The sequence below is a fragment of the Triticum aestivum genome, chromosome 5D (genome assembly GCF_018294505.1).
Source record: "Triticum aestivum cultivar Chinese Spring chromosome 5D, IWGSC CS RefSeq v2.1, whole genome shotgun sequence".
In the NCBI taxonomy this organism is placed as follows: Eukaryota; Viridiplantae; Streptophyta; class Magnoliopsida; order Poales; family Poaceae; genus Triticum; species Triticum aestivum.
Window position 1 is genome coordinate 20,990,018 of NC_057808.1, and position 8,313 is coordinate 20,998,330.

Sequence of the window (8,313 nt, forward strand, 5' to 3'; positions counted from 1 at the left end):
GATATAATATGTTCAGCCGCCTTTCGCATTGGAAGAAATGTGCCTGTATATAGATAGTAACCCCTGAGACTCTGTTTGGTTCTTTGACAAAAGGAGCCGGACAGAGGATCAAATGTCTGTCGGAGATAACGCATTTATTTGCTTTTGATAAACAGGCTTTACTGTTCGCGGCTTCTGCCAAGGACACAGAAGTTTTCGAACTCCAGCGGAAACTGAAGCTGGCTGAAGATGAGATCGACCGTATTAGCAAGCGGTTTGATGGGGCTGAAGGTATGCTTTTAGAAGACCCCTTATAAGCCTGAATTGTAATGCAGACTCGGAGTTTGAGCCCATGTGTTGCTATGTATATGGTTGTAGGCAACGCGACCGAGGTCGAGGCCCTCAAGAGTGCCCTTGCCGAAGCCAAGGAGGAGGCGAGGGCGAGCAAGGCAGCCGCAGACAAAGCGGCTGCGGATGTAGAGGCCAGAAAGGTCGCCCACCGCAAGTACGAGGCGAGGGTGACAGAAGAAGAGCAAGCGCTCCAAGATGCCTCCAACAAGTGTGAGTCCTTGGAGGAGAGTAACAAGGCCCAAGCGGCCGAACTTACCAAGGCTCTAAAGGCGGCGAAGGAGGCGCGGTCGAAGTCTCGGGCAGCTCTCGAGGAGATCAAGCAAGCCGAATAGATAGCGGCTGGTAAGCCTTTTCTTTTAGAGAGTATATTCGGCGGTCAAAGATATGCTTTGCTAAATCGAATATGGAGTGCTCCAGACGCCTTTGCGGATCTCCCGAGGAGTGCTGCCGATGCCGCCCAATATTTCCGGGCCCAAGAAGGGAACGCGACGGGAAGCTCTTCTGGTCACAGTACTTGGCGCCGGAGCGGCCAGCGCTGCTAAACAACCAGATGATGCAGCTGGCGGAGCTGTGATAACCCACAAGTATAGGGGATCCGAGCAATTTTCGAGGGTAGAGTATTCAACCCAAATTTATTGATTCGACACAAGGGGAGCCAAAGAATATTCTCAAGTATTAGCAGTTGAGTTGTCAATTCAACCACACCTGAAAGACTTAATATCTGCAGCAAAATATTTAGTAGCAAAGTAGTATGGAAGTAACGGTAACGGTGGCAAAAGTAACAGTAATAGTTTTTGTAGCAATCGTAACAGTGGCAATGGAAAAGTAACTAAGCAAAGATCAATATGTGAAAAGCTCGTAGGCAATGGATCAATGATGGATAATTATGTCGGATGTGATTCCTCATGCAACAGTTATAACATAGGGTGACACAGAACTAGCTCTAGTTCATCAATGTAATGTAGGCATGTATTCCGAATATAGTCATACGTGCTTATGGAAAAGAACTTGCATGACATCTTCTGTCCTACCCTCCCGTGCGAATGCGGTCCTATTGGAAACTAAGGGATATTAAGGCGTCCTTTTAATAGAGTACCGGACCAAAGCATTAACACTTAGTGAATACATGAACTCCTCAAACTACGGTCGTCACCAGGAGTGGTCCCGATTATTGTCACTTCAGGGTTGTCGGATCATAACACATAGTAGGTGACTATTGACTTGCAAGATAGGATCAAGCACTCACATATATTCATGAAAACATAATAGGTTCAGATCTGAAATCATGGCACTCGGGCCCTAGTGACAAGCATTAAGCATAGCAAATTCATAGCAACATCAATCTTAGAACATAATGGATAATAGGGATCAAACCCTAACAAAACTAACTCGCTTACATGGTAAATCTCATCCAACCCATCACCATCCAGCAAGCCTACGATGAGATTACTCACGCACGGCGGTGAGCATCATGAAATTGATGATGGAGGATGGTTGATGATGACGATGGCAACGGATTACCCTCTCCGGAGCCCCGAACGGACTCAAGATCAGCCCTCCCGAGGAAGATGGCTCCGTCTCGTAAAACGTGACGAATCCTTCTCTTTGATTTTTTTTCTCCCCGTCGTAGGTCGGTGGAGTCTCAGGGGGCCAATGAGGCAGGGGGAGCGCCCTGCACCCTCGTGGACAGGGTGTGGGCCCCCTGATGCTGATTCTTCCGCCAGTATTTTTTATTAATTCCAAAATGTGTCTCCGTGGATTTTTAGGTCATTCCGAAAACTTTTATTTCCGCACAAAAATAACACCATGGCAGTTCTGCTAAAATCAACATCAGTCCGGGTTAGGTCCATTCAAATCATGCAAGTTAGAGTCCAAAACAAGGGCAAAACTGTTTGGAAAAGTAGATACGTTGGAGACGTATCAAGCTGCATAGGATGTCCGGTTTGGCCATCAAGGACATCATAGTCCAGCTATGGCCAACCGGACCCATTCTGAGCAGCTACTTCGGCCTGGTCAAGCGGCTTGGCGACTCCTTTCCCCGAGTAGAGGCAGTGAAGCGGTCGGCGTGCATAGAAGGTGCGTAGATGGCCTTTGCCTGTGTCAAGATGCACTGGGCAAAGATGAAGGCCGCCGTCGTGGCGGTTGTGGGTCCGCCTGGAGGTAAGGACCACCGCAAGCTGGAGCGTTATTTCGAAGATGTCCTTGAGGGTGCCCGTTTGATAGATGGTCAATGATAGAAGGATATTATGTTCGAGTAAATGTATCCGGGCTACCCAGACAATGTACTATAAATCAAGGATGTGTAATATATTTATGTTGTTTATCTTCAAGTGTTTTCCTCCTGTGTGGCCGTTTGTATCCCTGAGAGTTTGCCAGTCGTCGGCTTCAGCCCCCACGTAGATACTACGGGGGTGTTCGGAATAGCACGTGACCACACGTTAACCCAACGTCTTGGCCTGTAAATGAGGTGTCAGTGCAGCGGACCGGGCAATCGGACTATGCGGCTTTACCAGTCTCACTTAGCCATGGGAGTTTGACAATGGGGTTGTAAGGTAGCCCCTGGTGCGTATGTGGCTATCTGAACTTGGCTGCCTTACGCGTGTGACTGGAAGATAGTCCATCCTTCGTGTAATACGGCAGAAATCGCTAGAGATTTATTAAGTCGTCGTATCGCTGACTGCTACCTCTTGAGCATGCGTTGGTTTTCCCTTGAAGAGAAAGGGTGATGCAGCAAAGTAGCGTAAGTATTTCCCTTAGTTTTTTAGAACCAAGGTATCAATCCAGTAGGAGACTACACGCAAGTCCCTCGTAGTTGCACAAACAAATAAGAACCTTGCAACCAACGCAATAATGGGGTTGTCAATCCCTTCATGGCCACATGCAAAAGTGAGATCTGATAAAGATAATAAGATAAATATTTTTGGTATTTTTGTTGTATAGATTGGAAAGTAAAGATTGCAAAATAAATAGTAAACTATAATTGTAGATTGGAAGCTTATATGATGTAAAGTAGACCGGGGACCATAGGTTTCACTAATGGCTTCTCTCAAGATAGCATAAGTATTACGGTGGGTGAACAAATTATTGTCGAGCAATTGATAGAAAAGCGCATTGTTATGAGAATATCTTGGCATGATCATGAACATAGGCATCATGTCCGTGACAAGTAGACCGAAACGATTCTGCATCTACTACTAGTACTCCACACATCGACTGCTATCCAGCATGCATCTAGAGTATTAAGTTCATAAGAACAGAGTAACGCATTAGGAAAGATGACATGATGTAGAGGGATAAACTCAAGCATTATGATATAAACCCCATTTTTTATCCTCGATGGCAACAATACAATACGTGCCCTGCTGCCCCTGCTATCACTGGGAAAGGACACCGCAAGATTGAACCCAAAGCTAAGCACTTCTCCCATTGCAAGAAAGATCAATTTAGTAGGCCAAACTAAACCGATAATTCGAAGAGACATGCAAAGATATTTAAATCATGCATAAAAGAATTCAGAGAAGAATCAAATATTGTTCATAGATAATCTTGATCATAACCACACAATTCATCGGATCTCGACAAACACACGGCAAAAAGAATTACATCGAATAGATCTCCAAGAAGATCGAGGAGAACTTTGTATTGAGATCCAAAGAGAGAGAATAAGCCATTTAGCTAATAACTATGGACCCGAAGGTCTGTGGTAAACTACTCACGCATCATCGGAGAGGCCATGGTGTTGATCTAGAAGCCCTCCATGATCGATTCCCCCTCCAGCGGAGCACCGGAAAAGGCCCCAACATGGGATCCCACGGGTACAGAAGGTTGCGGCGGTGGAAATAGGGTTTCATGGTGCTCTCGGATGTTTTCAGTGTATATAAGTATATATAGGCGAAAGAAGTAGGTCGGTGGAGCCACGAGGGGCCCATGAGGGTGGGAGCGCGCTTACCCCCCTAGGCGCGCCCTCCTACCTCATGGCCGCCTCGTTGCTTCCTTGACGTCCACTCCAAGTCTCCTGGATTGTGTTTGTTCCAAAAATGATCCCCTCGAAGGTTTCATTCCGTTTGGATTCAGTTTGATATTCCTTTTTTGTGAAACACTGAAATAGGCAAAAAAACAGCAATTTGCACTGGGCTTCCGGTTAATTGGTTAGTCCCAAAAATAATATAAAAAGGTATATTAAAGCCCATTAAAAATCCAAAATAGATAATATAATAGCATGGAACAATCAAAAATTATAGATACATTGGAGATGTATCACTGACCAGCTCTCGCCAGATCATGACAGTCAGTTTTCGGCTTTCTCTACTGAGGTGCTTGACCGGACGAACCAGAAACACAATCGTAGTAGTTCTCCCTTTACTACCTTAGCCGAACACACGGAACGTAAGGTGGTAATCACAGGAGCTGGGCAACCCAACTATTGATCAAACACATGATTCAGAGCCGATGCATATAATGCCATATTCGGGACAATGATGTACGCTATAAAGGTGTTCGGGCTTTTTAGTTTTTGAAAATTTATACGGCTGAAAAAAGCCCCTGGCGATTTAAGTCGTACCGGGGTGTATACGTCAATCTGACGTGAAGGAGGAAAACAGATTAAGAAATAAGCCAATACCGGAAAAGGTTGGGCAAAACTTTTTCCATTATAGTCTGATTGATATGTCAAAACGTAGTTTTACAAAGGATGTGATAAGCCTCTGGGCTATTTTACATGCCAGGCACAAGGGAAATCAGTATACATGTCCTAAAATGGAGAGGATGATCTTTAAGATCCTTTGGATACTCTGTCGCACGTCTGCGCTGCTTGTCCCCTTAGTGTGTGATCCTTTGAGAGGATAAACGATCAAGCATAAATGAGGGGCCTGTAACAAGGGCCCTTGGTATCATCGAAAAGTGATGTGGGTTGTAAAGAACCTGAAAAATAAAAATAAGAAGAAGAAAATGAAGGATATGACGGAGGGTGAACCGTATTGTGGACTTTATTTTTTTTGTAGGCCTCCGTCCTAGCCCATGGTATCTTTAGTGCGTAGTTATGTACGCACGGTACATATGCCGCTATCACGTTGGGGCTTTGACAGAGGCTGAGTTGCTAGTCTAGCTCTGGATGAGCCGGACTTCCATTCTGCAGGGTAGATCGGACTCGTTTGACAGTGTCCAGGGGCTGGACTGCTGGTGTAGCATTCGGCTTAAGAGGCCACCCTGCACGTCGGCTGCGAGGGCCGCGGTATGCTCCTCGGTGCGGAGGGAGCCCTCCATGTTTCCATTGACTGTTATAACGCCACGTGGTCCAGGCATCTTGAGCTTTAGATGAGCGTAGTGCGGGACTGCATTAAAACGGGCGAAAGCGGTCCGTCCAAGCAGTGCATGATAGTCACTTCAGAAGGGGATGATGTCGAAGATCAAGTCTTCTCTACGGAAATTATCCGGTGAATCGAAGGCCTCTTCCAGCGTTATGGATCCTATACAACAGGCCTCTACGCCGGGTATTACTCCTTTAAAGGTAGTTTTAGTGGGCTTGATCCTTGATGAATCGATACCCATCTTGCGGACGGTGTCCTGATAAAGCGGATTAAGGCTACTACTGCCGTCCATGAGGACGCATGTGAGATGGAATCAGTCGATAATTGGGTCGAGGACCAATGCCGCCGAACCACCACGACGGATACTGGTTGGGTGGTCTCTACGATCGAAAGTGATCGGACAGGTGTGACACCCAAAATTTTATCTGGCCTTTTCAAAAAATTTATTTAACTTGAGGGAGGTGTTTTAGATTTTTCTTCAAAGGAACCCTCCCTTTCAAAATATTTTTTTATGGCAAGGGTTTTATTTGGACTCACCCAAGACTTGATGTTGGTCTTGGAGGTTCTTTCTTTTATTTGGACTCAAACCAAAATGCTTTTCACTTGAGAAAAATGCCTTTTGAAAATGCCCTATGGCTTTTGGAATGATTCCTTGCCCCTTTCAACAAATCTCTCTTGCCATGGCCTTAGTGCAAATCCACTCTCCTAAGCCTTCCCTCACCTTTGGATCATGATTTACTTCAAATCCAGCAAGTTGGACCTCTCCATATATTTATTTCCATTTATTTCTTAGCAAAAACAATTTCTGCCTTCTATTCTAGCCCTTGGAGATTTACAAAGGAGCTACCATTTATGTTTTGATTTTTGCCCCCAAACCAATTTCCCTTCCTAGTCCTTTGAACCCTCAACCAAGATCCATGAAGATCCACTGGTCTCCAGTTCAAATTTTTCAAACTATACTTGCTGCAAGTTTGGATCAGATTTGCCAAATTTGATGAAATTCATTCAAATTCTTCTTCAAAAATTCTGAGTAAAATCAGGCAGCCTCTGGGTGCATTGGGAGGTCACCTCACCAAGTCCCAGCCCCAGGAAAATTTTTCTTCATGCCAAATGATTCTGTCGAACACCTGCAGAGCATTGTCAATGTCAAGTTCAGAGATTCAGAAATGCAGTTTAGTGATCTACTGTCGTTTTCTTCAGAAACTGTTGTCGATCTCGACAGTGCCGCGTTGGCGCCTTGCTCCCCGTCCCCTCCCCCTTGTCCCTGCACCGCACGAGCGCTAGGACGTTTGCGGATGTCGGCGACGTGCTGGAGGAGGTGCGCCGCCCCGTGACCGACGCCAGCGGCGGCTTTGCGGCCGCCAGAGAGAGGCGCGGCGCAGACGGCGCCACCCAGCGCCGCCCAAGCCACCGGAGATCGCCGCGTGGTCTTCCACTCCCCAGGACGCGCTGCCACTCTCGTCATGAACCGCTGGGCGTGGAACGCGCTCTCTGCTGCCATCGTGCCCGTGCGGCCACCCCACCGTGGACAGGCGCCATTACGCCAAGCCCGACCCAGTTTAGCAGTGGAACGGCACCAGTAAACCTCCCTGATGCTGCCTGGCCACTCAAACCCCCTGCTCAACCACTGCCTTGCCGTAATCGCTCGCCGGAGATTTCCCGTTCACGGCCATCCCCTCGATCCGCCTATAAATAGAGGCCCCGAGCTTCAACTCAAACCCACACCACCTCTGCACTCCACCTAGACCACACCAAGCCACTGGAAGAGCCCCGAGGGAGCTTTCTTCCTCAACTCCGGCCGCCGCGACCCGCCACGGGATCCAGCTCGATTCGCTCCCGTGCGTGCACCTCTTCCTCCCATCTCTTGCCAGTAGCTTCCCTATGCATCCCCTCTCCTGACCCGCGCTTCAATTCGGAGTTTGCAGCACCCACCGGAGTTCTCCACCATCACCTGAGCCGCCGTCCGCCGGAGAAAGTGTCGCCGTCGACGTGGTGCTCTCCGTCGGTCGAGTCCACCACCCATTGACGCGGAAGGACACGCTGAAGCTCTTGGTACACTCCGATCTCCCTGTCTCGCCGTGGTTCGACGCCGCCGACCACCGCAGTCTTCGGGCGCCGGCGACCTTTTTAAACCTGACATGTGGACCCCCCCTGTCAGCCTCTATTCTCTTCTCCCACGAAACATTTTCTGTTGGCGCCTTCGGGCAAATACGCTTTCTCTTTGAGCTGGCGCGTTTCTTTCCGAAGCGTTTTCTGTTTTCTCAGTTAAGCCCCTGGAACTTCTCTGTTTCATTACAGATGAGTCCCTGGACAGAAACCCTTATAACCTTTAAATAAAAAGTGATTTTTTAGTGATTCTTTTTCTGACAGTCTTAAAATTTTGTCTAGTTTTTTATGGGATTTATTTGAAAAAAATTTGGGACAACTTTTATGCACGCGTTGGTTTTCACGTTAGTATGCTTTTTTCGATATACCGTAGGTTCCGGAAGAGGTGACGGAGCATGTTTGAACCTTTGATATGATAGGTGTTTTGCATGTTTGCGTGAGAGGTTGTGCGTGGCATATGAGTGTCGGTGAGTACCTCGTTGCTTGTGAGGCAACTACCCGCACGTTCCAAAGTTGCGATGATCTTTGGTGAGAGATGGCCTAATCATGTGGTGACATGAAGGGCAGTAAG